This window comes from Salvelinus alpinus, chromosome 1 (genome assembly GCF_045679555.1).
Source record: "Salvelinus alpinus chromosome 1, SLU_Salpinus.1, whole genome shotgun sequence".
NCBI classification, from domain to species: Eukaryota; Metazoa; Chordata; class Actinopteri; order Salmoniformes; family Salmonidae; genus Salvelinus; species Salvelinus alpinus.
Window position 1 is genome coordinate 104,623,037 of NC_092086.1, and position 22,307 is coordinate 104,645,343.

The 22,307-nt window shown below is 42.2% G+C and overlaps 1 long non-coding RNA gene across 1 annotated transcript; it reads right to left on the reverse strand.

Moving 5' to 3' along the window:
• Positions 1 to 7,408: 7,408 nt before the first annotated feature.
• On the reverse strand, positions 7,409 to 22,307 carry LOC139537586 (uncharacterized). Its single transcript, XR_011667567.1, has 2 exons — positions 22,009 to 22,307; positions 7,409 to 8,084 (listed from the first exon to the last, which is right to left on the reverse strand). It is a non-coding gene; the product is annotated as an uncharacterized lncRNA (long non-coding RNA).

The window sequence follows — 22,307 nt, forward strand, 5'->3', positions numbered from 1 at the left end:
TGCGCAGACCAGCTGGCTGGTGTGTTTACGGACATATTCAATCAATCCTTATCCCAGTCTGCTGTTCCCACATGCTTCAAGAGGGCCACCATTGTTCCTGTTCCCAAGAAAGCTAAGGTAACTGAGCTAAACGACTACCGCCCCGTAGCACTCACTTCCGTCATCATGAAGTGCTTTGAGAGACTAGTCAAGGACCATATCACCTCCACCCTACCGGACACCCTAGACCCACTCCAATTTGCTTACTGACCCAATAGGTCCACAGACGACGCAATCGCAACCACACTGCACACTGCCCTAACCCATCTGGACAAGAGGAATACCCATGTGAGAATGCTGTTCATCGATTACAGCTCAGCATTTAACACCATAGTACCCTCCAAACTCGTCATCAAGCTCGAGACCCTGGGTCTCGACCCCGCCCTGTGCAACTGGGTCCTGGACTTCCTGACGGGCCGCCCCCAGGTGGTGAGGGTAGGTAACAACATCTCCACCCCGCTGATCCTCAACACTGGGGCCCCACAAGGGTGCGTTCTGAGCCCTCTCCTGTACTCCCTGTTCACCCACGACTGCGTGGCCATGCACGCCTCCAACTCAATCATCAAGTTTGCGGATGACACTACAGTGGTAGGCTTGATTACCAACAACGACGAGACGGCCTACAGGGAGGAGGTGAGGGCCCTCGGAGTGTGGTGTCAGGAAAATAACCTCACACTCAACGTCAACAAAACAAAGGAGATGATTGTGGACTTCAGGAAACAGCAGAGGGAGCACCCCCCTATCCACATCGACGGGTCAGTAGTGGAGAAGGTGGAAAGTTTTAAGTTCCTCGGTGTACACATCACGGACAAACTGAATTGGTCCACCCACACAGACAGCGTTGTGAAGAAGGCGCAGCAGCGCCTCTTCAACCTCAGGAGGCTGAAGAAATTCGGCTTGTCACCAAAAGCACTCACAAACTTCTACAGATGCACAATCGAGAGCATCCTGTCGGGCTGTATCACCGCCTGGTACGGCAACTGCTCCGCCCACAACCGTAAGGCTCTCCAGAGGGTAGTGAGGTCTGCAGAACGCATCACCGGGGGCAAACTACCTGCCCTCCAGGATACCTACACCACCCGATGTCACAGGAAGGCCATAAAGATCATCAAGGACAACAACCACCCAAGCCACTGCCTGTTCACCCCGCTATCATCCAGAAGGCGAGGTCAGTACAGGTGCATCAAAGCAGGGACCGAGAGACTGAAAAACAGCTTCTATCTCAAGGCCATCAGACTGTTAAACAGCCACCACTAACATTTAGCGGCCGCTGCCAACATACTGACTCAACTCCAGCCACTTTAAAAATGGGAATTGATGGAAATTATGTAAAAATGTACCACTAGCCACTTTAAACAATGCCACTTAATATAATGTTTACATACCCTACATTACCCATCTCATATGTATATACTGTACTCTATATCATCTACTGCATCTTGCCATCTTTATGTAATACATGTACCACTAGCCACTTTAAACTATGCCACTTTATGTTTACATACCCTACAGTACTCATCTCATATGTATATACCGTACTCTATACCATCTACTGCATCTTGCCATGCCGTTCTGTACCACCACTCATTCATATATCTTTATGTACATATTCTTTATCCCTTTACACTTGTGTGTGTGTATAAGGTAGTAGTTGTGGAATTGTTAGGTTAGATTACTTGTTGGTTATTACTGCATTGTCGGAACTAGAAGCACAAGCATTTCGCTACACTCGCATTAACATCTGCTAACCATGTGTATGTGACTAATAAAATTTGATTTGATTTGATTTTATATGTTGTTCCCCTTGGAGAAAAATGCCTGTTAGAATTTACTATCAATGTGAAATTACTGCAGCAAATAGTTGTTATATAATTGACATGTGACATCACATTCATTGATATAGGTCTGTTATTGTGACCTTCATATACGTATTGTTGTGAATTATCCCTTTTTTGTTGTTTTACACAGCTCTTGGTACAGCGCACCAGTCAGTCAGATGTTTTGATCAAGAAATGTTCAAAGGTGTATCAATAATAAAGCCTTTTAATCAGTTGCAGGAAAACGGCACCACGGGTTGACTTGGAATGTTCACACTGTGTTGAGGTGTCACTGTGAAAACAGACACACCCCACAAGCTGTTCCTCTCTGGGAAAATGTCCTAATTGGATGTTGATGAAAAAAACACACCTGTAGTGTTAACTTTCAAAGCCGGTTTCCCAGATATGGAAAAATCCAGGTTCTGCATTAGAAAGCACTTTCAATGGAAATTTGGCATCGAACATGCTTTTTAGTCCAGGACTAGGCTTAATCTGTGTCCGGGAAACCGCCACTCAGTGTGGTTTATTATAATCTGCAATTGATTGAATTGGGGCCTACAGCCTAGATATCAAACTATGCAACTGATCCAACTCACCATTGATACCGTATATGCAGCAATCCCCTCTTTTCTCCTCATGCAAATGAATGAGTTGAATCGTCTAAATCTACAATAGTTAGTCATTACATTCTTGAGACACATTTTGTTACTATGGCATAAAGCGTACGACATGCCAAAGGTCACAAACTCTGTCATATTTGCGCAACTGTTTTTGTTTTGTGCCGTTCTTGCCTGTGATCTTGGCTAACAGATGTAATGCCTTAAACTGGTACCTTGACTGAGCCATTTTCAAATCCACTTCAACATGTTGCCATGGGGTTTTTTAATTCATGTTTTGAACACGTTTGTGAAGTTCCAAGGAGATGGAAATGTTCCCTTACATTTCCTGGGGTGTTTTGAGGTGAGCGTATCTTATGTGTGATATGGAAGAATGCCTAGCTATTCTGGTGGTCAAATAATTGCGCCTTCACTGTCATGGTAAGGAAATAGAATTCTTGGGACATTGGTTGCTCATTTTTTTGAATGTCTATTTGTGTCAATGTAAATTAATGTGGAAATGGTTGTTCCGTAATGTTTGAATGTGAATGGGAATGTCAAAGCTAGTTTAATAGTTCTATCACATCTGATTAAATTATGGGAAACACATTTATTATCTCCTTTATGAGCGACAAAAGTCAATTTCAAGACAGAAGCTGGTCTAGGATGATTTGAAATCAAAAGCATATTTGAGAAACAATACACTTTACTTGCTATAGAATTGTAATTGTTCTCTTGTCTGTATTTGAAACTCAGCATTAGGGTATGGTGTTATGCGCAAATCTCTTTCTACCAATGTTGCTTGTTGAGAGTAAAATGTTGTCATTGTTTATCTTTCTGTAAATGTCACATAATGGGAGAATAAAAAATAATGAAATCCAAGTTAGTTTTGTCGATTAAATAAAGTGCATAAAACCATTTGCACTTGTTGCATGCAAGACAATATTTCCCCCAAAAAAGGAACTCAGTCCGGCTTTCAACTTAATCTTAACAGCTGTAATAGTAGGCTGCACAAGGTGCAATTTCAAAATTGGATAGTGCATTGTCAGTTTTCCTCTTGTCATGCCAGTCATTGCACAGTCATAAAGTTGAAATTGGAAGTTGACATACACTTAGGTCGGAGTCATTAAAACTCGTTTTTCAAACACTCCACACATTTCTTGTTAACAAACTATAGTTTTGGCAAGTTGGTTAGGACATATACTTTGTGCATGACACAAGTCATTTTTCCAACAATTGTTTACAGACAGATTATTCACTGTATCACAATTCCAGTGGGTCAGAAGTTTACATACACTAAGTTGACTGTGCCTTTAAACAGCTTGGAAAATTCCAGAAAATAATGTCATGGCTTTAGAAGCTTCTGATAGGCTAATTGACATAATTTGAGTCAATTGGAGGTGTACCTGCGGATGTATTTCAAGGCCTACCTTCAAACTCAGTGCCGCTTTGCTTGACATCATGGGAAAATCAAAAGAAATCAGCCAAGACCTCAGAAAATAAATTGTAGACCTCCACAAGTCTGGTTCATCCTTGGGAGCAATTTCCAAACGCCTGAAGGTACCACGTTCATCTGTACAAACAATAGCACGCAAGCATAAGCACCATGGGACCACGCAGCCGTCATACCGCTCAGGAAGGAGACGTGTTCTGTCTCCTAGAGATGAATGTATTTTGGTGTGAAAAGTGCAAATCAATCCCAGAACAACAGCAAAGGACCTTGTGAAGATGTTGGAGGAACAGGTACGAAAGTATCTATTTCCACAGTAAAACGAGTCCTATATCGACATAACCTGAAAGGCCGCTCAGCAAGGAAGAAGCCACTGCTCCAAAGTCGCCATAAAAAAATCCAGACTACGGTTTGCAACTGCACATGGGGACAAAGATCGTACTTTTTGGAGAAATGTCCTCTGGTCTGATAAAACAGAAATAGAACTGTTTGGCCATAATGAACATCGTCATGTTTAGAGGAAAAAAGGGGAGGTTTGCAAGCCGAAGAACACCATCCCAATTGTCAAGCACGGGGGTGGCAGCATCATGTTGGGGGGATGCGTTGCTGCAAGAGTGACTGGTGCACTTCACAAAATAGATTGCATCATGGGGCAGGAAAATTATGTAGATATATTGAAGCAACAGCTCAAGACATCAGTCAGGAAGTTAAAGCTTGGTCGCAAATGGGTCTTCCAAATGGACAATGACCCCAAGCATAATTCCAAAGTTGTGGCGAAATGGCTAAAGGACAACAAAGTCAAGGTATTGGAGTGGCCATCACAAAGCTCTGACCTCAATCCTATTAAAAATTGTGGGCAGAACTGAAAAAGCCTGTGCGAGCAAGGAGGCCTACAAACCTGACTCAGTTACACCAGCTCTGTCAGGAGGAATGGGCCAAAATTCCCCCAACTTATTGTGGGAAGCTTGTGGAAGGCTACACAAAACATTTGACCAAGTTAAACAATTTAAAGGCAATGCTACCAAATACTAATTGAATGTATGTAAACTTCTGACCCACTGGGAATGTGATGAAAGAAACAAAAGCTGAAATAAATCATTCTCTCTACTATTATTCTGACATATCACATCCTTCAAATAAAGTGGTGATCCTAACTAACTTAAGACAGGGAGTTTTTACTACGATTAAATGTCAGGAATTGTGAAAAACTGAGTTTAAATGTATTTGGCTAAGGTGTATGTAAACTTCCGACTTCAACTGTACGTATGTAAACACATCGCTCCGGATGCATCATTGTTCCTAAATGTATTCATGTTTATTTTATACCAGTTTCAAGTTATAAAGACTTACTTAGTCATCCAAATCAACGTGATTTGTTTTAAATCAATGAGTTTTTTAATTAATGTATTTCATTTTAAACATCTATTTTAAATTCGGGGTGGACTGTACTGTAGGACTAATGGTTCTGGTTCTGCAAAGTCTTGCTTGCTGTGCCTTCAGATGTTTATGAGTCTCTGCATCAACCCAAAGACAGAGCAGGATAGGATTCTAGATATACTGTATTATGGGCTGGTTACCCAGACCAAGATTAAGCATAGTTCTGGACTGAAAATCACTTTCACTGGAGATTCTAAATTGAGCATGTTTTTGTAGTTTAGGCTTCATCTGGGTGTGTCAAAAACTGGCCCATAAATAATCTACACAATAAATTAACTTGTCTCTCTCTCTCTTTTCATTTCTTTCATTATCACTAAAAGTATGTCATCCTCTTTTCCAAGAAGGGTTGCGAGGGGTTGTTGGCCATGGCAAATGGCAATCCATGTAAATCATGGAGAAAAAGGAGTGGGAAACCAAGCAAACATTGAAATGAGCAAAAATATAACCACATCTATTTCAGTTTTGGTCATTCCTTTTTCAACATCTTTAGATATTAGGCCTATATGACTCTACATTGCAGACATTGCAGTTTAAAGTAAGAGTATGTTCCAATGAAACAGCTTGGGTTATGCATTATATTTACAATAAAAGTCTAATCTAAAGCAGTAATTCCCTATCCTGGTCTGCAGTTTGTCAGGGTTTTCACTGAGTTTGGTGTCATCTGTTCATTCGCTAGCTGGCACCGACACCTGGCAGCTGCGCTACAGTGCTGTTCAGGCTTTGGTGTAAGTATGCTGAGGGCTCAGCGGAGCCGTGTTGCAGAAGGGGCTGAGGAATGTGGCCTGGATCGCTCTGCAGGAACACCTGAGCCAAGAAACAGACCAGAGAGTCAGAGACGCCCCCAGGGTTCTAGAGGTACTAAATTGTACATACTGAGTGTGTGTTGTCTAAGGTTTTCCTGGTCATGTCACATGGTCAAGAATTACTCTGGGCCTTATCTCAAATGTCAACTTACTCTCAAAGAAAAGAGATGTCTGACTTTTCATATCCAACCGCTGTGTCGTCACAACAACTGCCTTTCCCTTTACAAAGCATTGGCTAAAGCACAAACACATCTGGTCACCAGATTAGAGCTGAATCAAGTCATTAGGAAAGTCCTAATTTGTCACAGTCTGTAGTACGGCAGATTCTGGAAACAAATATATAGCCTACATTGTCATGGTGTTGCACTAATAAAAAATTTAAATATTGAGGAACAAGATTACAATAGACAGCTCAAACCAACCAGTTGTCTTTTTGCAGCTCGTCTCTCAGCAGGAAGAGGTGGTGTTACACCTGGGACTGCTGGCTGACATTGTTTTATATGCAGTACCAACTGGGAAGACAATGCCAGAGCCCCTGGTACATGTCATACTCCTGACAGTCTGCCTGAGCCGACAGTACACAACAGATTACATGGGGAAAGCATCGGGACGTAGCTACGGGATATTCAAACATTAAACACCTGCACAGATGGCATGATGCCCTTATATTAGTCTCCTCGATAAGTAATGTGTTATTATGGCATAGTGCAATGCTACAGATGTGAACTTCAGTGAACTTGAATACACTTTGCTGATGTTAAGGTTAAACTAATCGTAAACCAAATGCATTTTTGGGATAGAATTCATATTATTCCACTTAGCAGACACCTATCCAAAGCAACTGACAGTCCAGTTAGTGTATACCTTTTTTGTATGTATGTGAATCCATGACCTTGGCGCATTTGTGCAAACTGATCAACACATGAGCGAAATAAATATTTTAGGTTTGTTAGAATTGTCATGGAACTCTTACTGGTGCTGAATCATCTTGAAAAGGTCCCAGTCCACAAATAACCTACTCTGGATGTAACATGAAGTGCACTGAGACCAGTATGTTAGGATACGGTTGTTAGCATGACTCACACTGAGACAAAGCTAAAAGAGAAACAGAAGTTTACAGACGTTATTCATGTTTTTCAACGACAACACAGTTTACACCCATTAGTTGCACGTACGTGCACACACACCCAACAACACATGTATTTCTCTTCAATGCGGTTTGAAATTGAGGTCAGTTTCTTTGAGTAGAAAAAACTATTAGTCATGTTAAAAATATAATAAATGGCTATGTTTATTTTATACATACAGTACAATGCCTTTAAAAAAATCATGAAGATAGGATTTGCTTCTTTGGTATCCACTCACGTTTCCAGAGATGTGAAAGAAGAAGAAATAACGCAGCCAAAAGATCCCAATACTGTATGCTATTTAGAAGATGCTTTTATCCAAAACGACCTACAGTCATGAATGCATTCGGTTTACGTATCGGCGGCTCCCAGAATTGAACCCACAACCCTGGTGGTGTAAGGGCCATGCTCTACCAACTGAGCCTTACAGGATCACTATGAAGTTGCAAAGGTGAACGACACATAATACAATTCAAGTTCTTGCCGTTTTACAAGTAGGCTAATCTGTAAACTTGGTACATAGGTTATTTTTCCACACACATTGATATGTACTAAAAAGGAACCAAGATCTGTCCCCTCTGATTCAGAGGGGTCGGGTTAAATGTGGAAGACACATTTTGGTTGAATGCTTTTCAGGTGTGCAACTGACTAGGTATCCTCTTCCCAGTCTACCTTGAGTATCTTCAAATTGGGCTTCGGAGACGTATCAGTACAGACCCAGTACAATACTGTCTCTCCCAAGTAAAAGAGGGCAGGAATCTGTTCTGTATATACCGGAGCATTGTCCAATGACATCAGAAGGGAATCCAGGGAATCTAAAGAGAAAACACAGTGTTTGTCTTGATTTACTCAAAAACAATATGTGTTAATAGCTAAGACATATTATTCATAATCATTATAATTACCAAGGCCCTAAATCTTTCTTGACCATGTAAATAACTCAGGGCTTGGCCCAATCATTACAGTACAAAGTGCACTCTCTTTCCAAGTTGACAAAAATAACAGCTATGCCCATTAGGGTTTATAATAGGCACTATTAAGGCCTCATTAATAACCCACCATTTAGAATTTTGCCATGGCACAAACCAAGCAAGAGCAGCTCTGTACAGGCCAGAGGAAGCTCAATGTGGTCTCCCTCTCCCATGCATTTCAGTCCAGCTCTGTGCTGTTGAGGGAACATCTGATTACTTTGAGGTGTACAGCAGGGTTGGGGTCAATTCCGTTTCAATTCCAGAGAATTGGAGAATTGGAATTTCAGTGTATACTTTCTGAATTGACTGCACTTTAAATGAAATTGACCCCAAACCTAGCGTCCAGTGAAATAGCCACACATATTAGATTTTGTCACCATCTGCTGGGCATTCTGTGAACTGTAACAGAAAATGGTTGGGGATGGAAAGCGGGACATTGACAGCAGAATTATGATCATATGGGCACGTTTTAATATGTTTTGCAACGGGAAATGAACATATGAGCTAGCGGTGCGCAGGTCAGCTGTTTGTTCACCCGCAACCGCCGCAATTGCTAACAACCCACCCGCAACCACCGACTATAGCCAATGTGATAACGTGAAAATCTGAGGCCCGAAGAGACAGCATAACTCGTTTTTGGTAGAGGGTGCAGTATTTTTTGCTGTTGCCTAATTTAAATATGTTTTGTTTATAATTTCTAACATTTTGGTAGGTTATTTCGAGAGTTTTGGACTATAAGGTTCTATCTGCATTTTGTCAAAATGAATTATTGACATAGCCTTGTTCTGTTCAATGGTTTCTACCAATATAGTACTCTAAATAACCCAATCCATGTTGATAAGTTCAAAAGAATACAATATAAAAATTGCTGACACCATTCAAACCAATGATTGTTCGGGACTTTAAAGCCAATTATCTCAGAATCATATTTTTGCAGAGAACCTTATAACCCCAAGCTCTCGATTTGTTAGTCAACTGTGTGTAATTAGATACATGTAGCTTCTCTTCTGTCATTATATGTTGCCCTAGAATACCAAATAAATCCTTGCTCACCAGAATGTCATGAATCAATAGAATTAATACACTATATATAAACTATGTGGACACTCCTTCAAATTAGTGGATTTGGCAATTTCAGCCACACCCATTGCTGACAAAATGGAGCACACAGCCATGCAATCTCCATAGACAAACATTGGCAGTAGAACGGCCTTACTGAAGAGCTCAGTGACTATCAACGTGGATAGGATGCCACCTTTCCAACAAGTCAATTTGTCAAATTTCTGACAAGCTAGAGCTGCCCGGTCAACTGTAAGTGCTGTTATTGTGAAGTGGAAACGTCTAGGAGCAACAAAGGCTCAGCCGCGAAGTGGTAAGTCACACAAGCTCACAGAATGGGACTTCACAGAACGGGACCGTCAAGTGCTGAAGTGCACAGCAAGTAAAAATTGCCTGTCCTCAGTTGCAACACTCACTACCAAGTTCCAAACTGCCTCTGGAAGCAACTTCAGCACAAGAACTGTTCATCAGGTGCTTCATGAAATGGTTTTCCATAGCCGAGCAGCAGCACACAAGCCTAAGTTCACCATGCGCAATGTCAAGCGTCAGCTGAAGTGGTGTAAAGCTTGCCACCATTGGACTCTGGAGCAGTGGAAACATGTTCTGTGGAGTGATGAATCATGCTTCACCATCTGGCAGTCTGATGGACAAATCTGGGTTTGGCAGATGCCAGGAGAACGCTACCATAGTGCCAACTGTAAAGTTTGGTGGAGGAGGAATAAGGGTCTGGGGCTGTTTTTCATGGTTCAGGCTAGGCCCCTTTGTTCCAGTGAAGGAAAATCTTAACGCTACAGCATACAATGACATTTTAGACGTTTCTGTGGTTCCAACTTTTTGGCAAAAGTTTGGGGAAGGCCCTTTCCTGTTTCAGCATGACAATGCCCCTGTGCACAAAGCGAGGTCCATACAGAAATGGTTTGTCGAGAATGGTGTGGAAGAACTTTACTGGCCTGCACAGAGCCCTGACTTCTACCCCATCAAACACCTTTGGGATTAATTGGAACGCCAACTGTGAGCCAGGCCTAATCGCCTAACATCAGTGCCCGACCTCACTAATGCTCTTTTGGCTGAATGGAAGCAAGTCCCCGTAGCAATGTTACAACTTCTAGTGGAAAACCTTCCCATCCTTCCTGGCTGTTACAGCAGCAAAGGGGGGAACAACTTCATATTAATGCCCATGATTTTGGAATGAGATGGTCGATGAGCAGGTGTCCACATACTTTTGGTCATATAGTGTACTTCAATCTAGTTGACATTGTAAAGATTTTTCTGTCATCTCTACTTCTTTTGCAGCACCAGTGAGAAAATACAATACAAAAAGAAGAAAAATCAGGGGAAAGATTATTTTCAGTTTTACCGGTTGTAAGGAAAGAGAGCTGTGAAAATGACCCAACATGTTCCTTATAGTATTTCAGCTAGGCTTGGATGCATATTTTATGTGTTTGAAATATCAGCTTTAATGAGGCTGACAAACATTTTTTTATTTAACTAGGCAAGTCAGTTAAGAACAAATTCTTGTTTTACAATGACGGCCAACAAACATAACAATGACAAAAACAGAACAACATACAATAAATGTAAGTACCTGATGATAGACACAAGAAAGCACATTAGCACATGTTAATGTCTGTATATTCTTGATTCATCTGTTAGCATAGAAATAAGTGGGCATTACTGTGACCGTTACAATTAGAGCGTGCGAGCTAATTCACTCCATCTTACAGCAATAACACAAAAGCACATCCTAGTTTGCCCCCAATATATAACAGGTACCGTACACACATATACAGTGCATTCGGAAAGTATTCAGACCCCTTGACTTTTCCCACATTTTGTTAGCCTTATTCTAAAATTGATTATTAAAAAAGAATCTTCATCTAAAATCCTCCTCAATCCACACACAATATCCCATTTTGACAAAGCAAAAATAGTTATTCTTTTTGCAAATGTATAAAAAAAATTAAACTACAGAAATATCACATTTACATAAGTATTCAGACTCTTTACTCAGTACTTGTTGAAGCACCTTTGGCAGCGATTACAGCCTCAAGTTTTCTTGGGTAATTTCCAAGCTTGGCACACTTATATTTGGGGAGCTTCTCCCATTCTTCTATGCAGATCCTCTCAAGGTCTGTCAGGTTGGATGGGGAGCGTTGCTGCACAGCTATTTTCAGGTCTCTCCAGAGATGTTCGATTGGGTTCAAGTCTGGGCTCTGTCTGGGCCACTCAAGGACATTCAGAGTTTGTCCTGAAGCGACTACTGAGTTTTCTGTGAACCTTCGTCCCAGTCTGAGGTCCTGAGAGCTCTGGAGCAGGTTTTCATCAAGGTTTCTCTCTGTACTTTGCTCCGTTCATCTTTCCCTCGATCCTGACTAGTCTCCCAGTCCTGGCCACTGAAAAACATCCCCACAGCACGATGTTGCCACCATCTTGCTTCACCGTAGGGATGGTGCCAGGTTTCCTCCAGACGTGACACTTGGCATTCAGGCCAGATTTCAATCATGGTTTCATCAGACCAGAAAATCTTGTTTCTCATGGTCTGAGAGTCCTTTAGGTGCCTTTTGGCAAACTCCAAGCGGGTTGTCCTATGCCTTTTACTGAGGAGTGGCTTCCATTTGGCCACTCTACCATAAAGGACTGATTGGTGGAGTCCTGCCAAGATGGTTGGCCTTCTGGAAGGTTCTCCCATCTCCACAGAGGAACTCTGGAGCTCCCTGACCAAGGCCCTTCTCCCCCAATTTCTCAGTTTGGCTGGGAGGCCACCTCTAGGAAGAGCCTTGGTGGTTCCAAACTTCTTCCATTTAAGAATGAGTGAGGCCACTATGTTCTTGGGGACCTTCAATGCTGCATACATTTTTTGCATACATGCCTTGACACAATCCTGTCTCGGAGCTCTACAGACAATTCCTTCGACCTCAAGGCTTGATTTTTGCTCTGACATGCACTGTCAACTGTGGGATCTTATATAGACAGCTGTGTGCCTTTCCAAATCATGTTCAATCAATTGAATTTACCACAGGTGGACTCCAATCAAGTTGTAGAAACATCTCAAGGATGATCAATGGAAACAGGATGTACATGAGCTCAATTTCGAGTCTCATAGCAAAGGGTCTGAATTCTTATGTAAATAAGGTATTTCTGTTTTTTAGTTTTAATCCATTTGTAAAATAAAATGTCTTTGTCATTATGGGGTATTGTGTGTAGATTGATGAGGAAAAAAATGTAATTCAATCAATTTTAGAATAAGAATGTAACATAACAAAATGTGGAAAAAGTAAAGGGGTAGGAATACTTTCCGAAGGCACTGAACAAAAATATGAACGCAACATGCAACAATTTCAAAGATTTTACTGACTCACAGTTCATGTAAGGAAATTAGTCAATTAAAATAAATAAATTAGACCCTAATCTATGGATTTCACATGACAGGGAAGGGGTGCAGCCAGGCCCAGCCAATTAGAATTAATTTTGCCCCACAAAGGTATTTATTACAGAAAGAAATACTCCTGGGAGAAAAAAACTTTGTGTGCTTATGTAACATTTCTGGGATTTTGTATTTCAGCTCATGAAACATGGGACCAACACTTTACGTGCTGCGTTTATATTTTGTTCAGTGTAGTATATAGAGTACCAGTCAAAGGTTTGGACACATCTACAGTACTCATTTCAGGGGTTTTCTATATTTTTACTATTTTCTACATTGTAGAATAATAGCGAAGACATCAAAACTATGAAATAACACATATGGAATCATGTTTTAACCAAAAAAAGTGTTAAACAAATCAAAATATACTTTATATTTGACATTCTTCAAAGTTCCCACATTTGCTGAGCACTTGTTGGCTGCTTTTCCTTCACTCTGCGGTCCAACTCATTCCAAACCATCTCAATTGGGTTGATGTCAGCTCATCTGATGCAACACTCCATCACTTTCATTCTTGGTTAAATAGCCAAATCAAATCAAATCAAATCAAATTTTATTAGTCACATACACATGGTTAGCAGATGTTAATGCGAGTGTAGCGAAATGCTTGTGCTTCTAGTTCCGACAATGCAGTAATAACCAACAAGTAATCTAACCTAACAATTCCACAACTACTACCTTATACACACACACAAGTGTAAAGGGATAAAGAATATGTACATAAAGATATATGAGTGAGTGGTGGTACAGAACGGCATGGCAAGATGCAGTAGATGGTATAGAGTACGGTATATACATATGAGATGAGTACTGTAGGGTATGTAAACATAAAGTGGCATAGTTTAAAGTGGCTAGTGGTACATGTATTACATAAAGATGGCAAGATGCAGTAGATGATATAGAGTACAGTATATACATATGAGATGGGTAATGTAGGGTATGTAAACATTATATTAAGTGGCATTGTTTAAAGTGGCTAGTGGTACATTTTTACATAATTTCCATCAATTCCCATTTTTAAAGTGGCTGGAGTTGAGTCAGTATGTTGGCAGCGGCCGCTAAATGTTAGTGGTGGCTGTTTAACAGTCTGATGGCCTTGAGATAGAAGCTGTTTTTCAGTCTCTCGGTCCCTGCTTTGATGCACCTGTACTGACCTCGCCTTCTGGATGATAGCGGGGTGAACAGGCAGTGGCTTGGGTGGTTGTTGTCCTTGATGATCTTTATGGCCTTCCTGTGACATCGGGTGGTGTAGGTGTCCTGGAGGGCAGGTAGTTTGCCCCCGGTGATGCGTTCTGCAGACCTCACTACCCTCTGGAGAGCCTTACGGTTGTGGGCGGAGCAGTTGCCGTACCAGGCGGTGATACAGCCCGACAGGATGCTCTCGATTTTGCATCTGTAGAAGTTTGTGAGTGCTTTTGGTGACAAGCCAAATTTCTTCAGCCTCCTGAGGTTGAAGAGGCGCTGCTGCGCCTTCTTCACAACGCTGTCTGTGTGGGTGGACCAATTCAGTTTGTCCGTGATGTGTACACCGAGGAACTTAAAACTTTCCACCTTCTCCACTACTGACCCGTCGATGTGGATAGGGGGGTGCTCCCTCTGCTGTTTCCTGAAGTCCACAATCATCTCCTTTGTTTTGTTGACGTTGAGTGTGAGGTTATTTTCCTGACACCACACTCCGAGGGCCCTCACCTCCTCCCTGTAGGCCGTCTCGTCGTTGTTGGTAATCAAGCCTACCACTGTAGTGTCATCCGCAAACTTGATGATTGAGTTGGAGGCGTGCATGGCCACGCAGTCGTGGGTGAACAGGGAGTACAGGAGAGGGCTCAGAACGCACCCTTGTGGGGCCCCAGTGTTGAGGATCAGCGGGGTGGAGATGTTGTTACCTACCCTCACCACCTGGGGGCGGCCCGTCAGGAAGTCCAGGACCCAGTTGCACAGGGCGGGGTCGAGACCCAGGGTCTCGAGCTTGATGACGAGTTTGGAGGGTACTATGGTGTTAAATGCTGAGCTGTAATCGATGAACAGCATTCTCACATGGGTATTCCTCTTGTCCAGATGGGTTAGGGCAGTGTGCAGTGTGGTTGCGATTGCGTCGTCTGTGGACCTATTGGGTCGGTAAGCAAATTGGAGTGGGTCTAGGGTGTCCGGTAGGGTGGAGGTGATATGGTCCTTGACTAGTCTCTCAAAGCACTTCATGATGACGGAAGTGAGTGCTACGGGGCGGTAGTCGTTTAGCTCAGTTACCTTAGCTTTCTTGGGAACAGGAACAATGGTGGCCCTCTTGAAGCATGTGGGAACAGCAGACTGGGATAAGGATTGATTGAATATGTCCGTAAACACACCAGCCAGCTGGTCTGCGCATGCTCTGAGGACGCGGCTGGGAATGCCGTCTGGGCCTGCAGCCTTGCGAGGGTTAACACGTTTAAATGTTTTACTCACCTCGGCTGCAGTGAAGGAGAGCCCGCAGGTTTTGGTAGGGGGCCGTGTCAGTGGCACTGTATTGTCCTCAAAGCGGGCAAAAAAGTTGTTTAGCCTGTCTGGGAGCAAGACATCCTGGTCCGCGACGGGGCTGGTTTTCTTTTTGTAATCCGTGATTGACTGTAGACCCTGCCACATACCTCTTGTGTCTGAGCTGTTGAATTGCGACTCGATTTTGTCTCTGTACTGGGACTTAGCCTGTTTGATTGCCTTGCGGAGAGAATAGCTACACTGTTTGTATTCGGTCATGCTTCCGGTCACCTTGCCCTGGTTAAAAGCAGTGGTTCGCGCTTTCAGTTTCACGCGAATGCTGCCGTCAATCCACGGTTTCTGGTTTGGGAATGTTTTAATCGTTGCTGTGGGTACGACATCGTCAATGCACTTCCTAATGAACTCGCTCACCGAATCAGCATATTCGTCAATATTGTTGTTGGACGCAATGCGGAACATATTCCAATCCGCGTGATCGAAGCAGTCTTGAAGCGTGGATTCAGATTGGTCGGACCAGCGTTGAACAGACCTGAGCGCGGGAGCTTGTTGTTTTAGTTTCTGTTTGTAGGCTGGAATCAACAAAATGGAGTCGTGGTCAGCTTTTCCGAAAGGGGGGCGGGGGAGGGCCTTATATGCGTCGCGGAAATTAGTATAACAATGATCTAGGGTTTTTCCAGCCCTGGTAGCACAATCGATATGCTGATAGAATTTAGGGAGTTTTGTTTTTAGATTAGCCTTGTTAAAATCCCCAGCTACGATGAATGCAGCCTCAGGGTGTGTGGTTTCCAGTTTACAAAGAGTCAGATAAAGTTCGTTCAGGGCCATCGATGTGTCTGCTTGGGGGGGAATATATACGGCTGTGATTATGATTGAAGAGAATTCCCTTGGTAGATAATGCGGTCGACATTTGATTGTGAGGAGTTCTAGATCAGGTGAACAGAATGACTTGAGTTCCTGTGTGTTGTTATGATGATCACACCACGTCTCGTTAATCATAAGGCATACCCCCCCGCCCCTCTTCTTACCAGAAAGATGTTTGTTTCTGTCGGCGCGATGCATGAAGAAACCAGCTGGCTGCACCGACTCCGTTAGCGTCTCTTGAGTTAGCCATGTTTCCGTGAAGCAGAGCACGTTGCAATCCCTGATGTCTCTCTGGAATGCTACCCGTGCTCGGATTTCATCAACCTTATTGTCAAGAGACTGGACATTGGCGAGTAGTATGCTAGGGAGTGGAGCGCGATGTGCCCGTCTCCGAAGCCTGACCACGAGACCGCCTCGTTTGCCCCTTTTACGGCGTCGCACAGGGTCGCCGGCTGGGATCAGATCCATTGTATTGGGTGGAAGGCAAAACACTGGATCCGTTTCGGGAAAGTCATATTCCTGGTAGGAACGATGATGAGTTGACGTTAATCGTATATTCAGTAGTTCCTCCCGACTGTATGTAATGAAACCTAAGATTACCTGGGGTACCGATGTAAGAAATAACACATAAAAAAACAAAATACTGCATATTTTCCAAGGAACGCGAAGCGAGGCGGCCATCTCTTTTCGGCGCCGGAAGTAGCTTACACAGCCCTTACACAGCCTGGAGGTGTGTTTTGGGTCATTGTTCTGTTGAAAAACAAATGATATTCCCACTAAGTGCAAACCAGATGGGATGGCATATCTCTGCAGAATGCTGTGGTAGCCATGCTGGTTAAAAGTGTGGCTTGAATTCTAAATAAATCACTGACAGTGTCACCAGCAAAGCACCCCCATACCATCACACCTCTTCATCCATACTTCACGGTGGGAACCACACATGCAGAGATAATCCATTCACCTACTCTGCGTCTCACAAAGACACAGAGGTTGGAACCAAAAAAGTTGACAGATTTTCACCAGTCTAATGTCCATTGCTTGTGTTTCTCGGCCCAAGCAAGTCTCTTCTTCTTATTGGTGTCCTTTAGTAGTGGTTTCTTTGCAATAATTCAACCATGAAGGCCTGATTCACGTAGTCTCCTCTGAACAGTTGATGTTGAGATGTGTCTGTTACCTGAACACCGTGAGGTGCAACCTGAGGTGCAGTTAATTGCGACTTCTGAGGCTGGTAACTCTAATGAACTTATCTTCTGCAGCAGAGGTAACGCTGGGTCTTCCTTTCCTGTGGCGGTCCTCATGAGAGCCAGTTTCATCATAGTGCTTGATGGTATTTGCGACTGGACTTTTTCATTTTCCGGATTGACTGACCTTCATGTCTTAAAGTAATGATGAACTGTTGTTTCTCTTTGCTCATTTGAGCTGTTCTTACCATAATATGGACTTGGTCTTTTACCAAATAGGGCTATCTTCTGTTTACCACCACTACCTTGTCAAAACGCAACTGATTGGCTCAAACGCATTAAGAAGGAAAGAAATTCCACAAATTAACTTTTAACAAGGCACACCTGTTAATTGAAATGCATTCCAGGTGACTACCTCATGAAGCTGGTTGAGAGAATGCCAAGCGTGTGCAAAGCTGTCATCAAGGCAAAGGGTGGCTACTTTGAAGAATCTCAAATATAAAATATATTTTGATTTGTTTTGCACTTTTTTGGTTACTACATGATTCCATATGTGTTGTTTCTTTGTTTTGATGTCTTCACTATTATTCTAAAATGTAGAAAATAGTAAAAATAATGAAAAACCCTTGAATGAGTAGGTGTGTCCAAACTTTTTACTGGTACTGTACATCAGGGACATGTACATAGTGAACTTGTCCACATTGTAAATATGAAAATAGAATATAGTGTGTGATGGAAATGTTTATGTTCGTGCTTTTCTATTAACTAATTTCTGTGTTCTCTTTGTGCTTTTCTATAAACCAATTTCTGTGTTCATGCAAGTGACTGATTGAACGAATCCACAATCAGTATCTGCGATTTGGCAGTATGCCCAGAACCTTGTTTAGAGAAAGGATATCTCAGTTTCAAGGTCACAGCTTAGAGAGAAGAAGCCTCGTGAGGTATTGGTCTGTCACATGCATGACCCAGTATTGGTCGGTCGCATGAATGAAGCAAACGTTAATGATGAATTAATTATGAATGAACAAGCTATATAACTGCAAGTATAACTTGTCTGTATATAAGGGAACTAACAGGACTGCCCCGATAGAGCTCCTGACATATGTTCACTATGGTGCATCAAGTTTGTTGGAACCTCTCTAGCAAGCTGATAATAAACAATTATTAATTTAAGATTGACTTCGAGTGTCCCTGAGTTGTATTTCCACAACAAGTGTTTAAGAACGTGACCTACCGTCAATATCAAACTGAGAAGAATTTACATTCACGATCTCCCCCTATCTGCAAGTGCAACCAATGGCATAACACCTTGATATGTAAATTGAACCAGCCAATAGGAATACAGAAACATTGAATACATATCTCTGCAGTGGCAAGTGGAAACATAACCAATCATGTTACATATAGATATAAATTGCACAATAATTATACATTTATTTTTTATGTATTGTTTTCTCTTTATTCAACCCACCAACCACACACCCTCCCTTCATCCACATACTATTTTATGACCCTAAACCCTGATTTTGTGTGAGGATAATGTTCTACACAATGATCTTTACAGGAAACCTACTGATCGTAACAGTTTGTTGAGGGCTGATAGTTGTCACCCACTTCCCTTGAAAAACAGTTTGCCCTACAGCTAATTCTGTCGAATCAAAATAATTTGCAAAAAACAATCAGGTTTCAACAGAAATATGGCTGAGACGCAAAGAAAAATCAAGGAGAGGGGGTACAAAATTGGTCAAATTAATACTGCCATTGAGAAAATCCAAAACAAATCGAGACATCTCTTTCAAGGACAGTCTCGCAAATAGAAGCATTCTTGCGTTCTTACTACCCGATTTTCAAAGTGCTCTGAACAAATTAAGGGAATCATTCACAAACATAGGCACATTCTAATTCTGATGACAGTATAGGTAATGTGTTTTCGGACACTCCCTTTGTCGTATTCTCGTGGGGCAGAAATCTCAGAAATTAATTGGGAACCTATGATTTACTTCTATTTGCGCCTCTTCTGGATGGAAACTACTTGTGTAATAGCTGTGCTCAATGCAATGGCACTTATAAATGTAGATCCTTCAAACACCCCCAAACAGGGAAACAGATCCCAATCAAAGGCGTTATCACGTGCTCCACTAAGGCAGTTATTTATCTTAGAGGGTAGTGCGGTCTGCACAACGCATCACTGGGGGCAAACTACGTGCACTCCAGGACAGCTACAGGACCCGATGTCAAAGGAAGGCCAAGAAGATCATCAAGGACAACAACTACCCGAGCCACTGCCTGTTCACCCTGATACCATCCAGAAGGCGAGGTCAGTACAGGTGCATCAAAGCTGGGACCGAGAGACTGAAAAACAGCTTCTATCTCAAGGCTATCAGACTGTTAAACAGCCATCACTAACACATAGAGGCTACTGCCTACATACAGACTCAATCATTGGCCACTTTAATAAATGGATCACTAGTCACTTTAATAATGATACTTTAATAATGTTTAGATATCTTACATTACTCATATCATATGTATATACTGTAATTTATACCATCTATTGCATCTTGCCTTTGCCGCTCGGCCATCGCTCATCCATATATTTACATGTACATATTCTTATTCCATCCCTTTACATTGTGTGTATAAGGTAGTTGTTGTGGAATTGTTAGATATTACTGCACTGTCGGAACTAGAAGCACAAGCATTTCGCTACACTCGCATTAACATCTGCTAACCATGTGTATATGACCAATAAAATGTGATTTGATTTATCCATTTATGTTTTTAATATGGTCTATTTTATATGTTCTGTTTATATCTGTAAATTAACCAATGATATCAAGCCACACCCCACCATGATTACAGACACCTGTGCGTGTCCTTTGACACTATTTAAACTTGTGACCCGTAGTGTTTGTCATTATACCCTGATGAAGACACCTTGTCTGTCGAAACGTTGGTTATTAGGTTATTCAATTATTGCATCTGAGCTTCTAGTGTGCAGCTCTCCTTTTCTTTTTAAAGTGTTCTACTCTGCTAGCCAGCACCTCTTCTAAACAGGTGTTCTACTCTGCTAGCCAGCACCTTGCCTTAACAGGTGTTCTACTCTGCTAGCCAGCACATAAACTCAGCAAAAAAAGAAACGTCCCTTTTTCAGGACCCAGTCTTTCAAAGATAATTTGTAAAAATCCAAATAATTTCACAGATCTTCATTGTAAAGGGTTTAAACACTGTTCCCCATGCTTGTTCAATGAACAATAAACAATTAATGAACATGCACCTGTGGAACGGTCGTTAAGACACTAACAGCTTACAGACGGTAGGCAATTAAGGTCACAGTTCTGAAAACTTAGGACTGAGGGCTTGTAGGCCTGTTGTAAGGCAGGACCTCACCAAACATCACCGACAACAATGTCGCCTATGGGCACAAACCCCCCGTCGCTGGACCAGACAGGACTGGCAAAAAGTGCTCATCACGGACAAGTCACAGTTTTGTCTCATTTATCGAAGGAATGAACGTTATACCGAGGCCTGTACTCTGGAGCGGGATCAATTTGGAGGTGGAGGGTCCATCATGGTCTGGGGCGGTGTGTCACAGCATCATCGGACTGAGCTTGTTGTCATTGCAGGCAATCTCAATGCTGTGAGTTACAGGAAAGACATCCTCCTCCATCATGTGGTACCCTTCCTGCAGGCTCATCCTGACATGACCCTCAAACATGACAATGCCACCAGCCATACTGCTCGTTCTGTGTGTGATTTCCTGCAAGACAGGAATGTCAGTGTTCTGCCATGGCCAGCGAAGTGCCCGGATCTCAATCCCATTGAGCACGTCTGGGACCTGTTGGATCGGAGGGTGAGGGCTAGGGCCATTCCCCCCAGAAATGTCCGGGAACTTGCAGGTGCCTTGGTGGAAGGGTGGGGTAACATCTCACAGCAAGAACTGGCAAATCTGGTGCAGTCTGAGGAGGAGATGCACTGCAGTACTTAATGCAGCTGGTGGCCACACCAGATACTGACTGTTACTTTTGATTTTGACCTCCCCCTTTGTTCTGGGACACATTGTTCCATTTTTGTTAGTCACATGTCTGTGGAACTTGTTCAGTTTATGTCTGTTGTTGAATCTTGTTATGTTCATACAAATATTTACACATGTTAAATTTGCTGAGAATAAACGCAGTTGACAGTGAGAGGATGTTTATTTTAATGCTGAGTGTATATACAGTATTTATATTAAAATTACATACATTTTAAAGGAGAATAATTAAAATGCGATACAAAAATCCGTCTTCAAAATGTAACACAAAACATCACAAACAAACAGCTAAACATAAAACAAAAAACACATTTAAGGGTTTTACTAAATGAAAAGCTTCATAGCATCAATAGATTGCATAGCCTTCTTACAGCCCACTGGGCACACACTGGTTGAATCAACACTGTTTCCATGTTTTTCAACGAAATTACATCAAACCACGTAGAAAAGACATTGAATGGATGACTGTGCTCAGCGGGAGAGCATATTTTAATGCGTCAATAGCCTAACTTGAGTTCCCTGAGTCTATCTTATTTGCAACGTTGCACACCATTGATCCAATAGTCTAGCAATCGATGAGAAACAGACAGACAGATCTTGAACCAGCAACCCTGACGTTATTGGGCAAGTGCACTACCACCTGTACCATGAAGGTCCAGATCTCTACACACATACAGGCTATACTTTACTTGAATGTACTAGATTAAAAAGAAGGGACAGTGCAGCGAACTCAGTCCTTACCAGGTAGCATTTGAATGGATTGAGATGGTTATTTCTTGATCTTTTTTTGCAAATCCTCTTTGTGTGGGTGTGAAATTATACCCACAATATGGACAACTGGAACTTTAATTATAGGCATCTTGCACAGCTTTGTAAATATAAAATTATCACATTGGCAGCTTTCATAATTGTATAGACACCTGTTTCCCTCGCCTCCATTTAACATCTATGGATTGTTCACCCTCATCTCTTGCACACCAGTCTCGTTTGTTTGCTGTTTTCATGGACGCACAGCGGCTAGGTCATATAAGTACATCAGG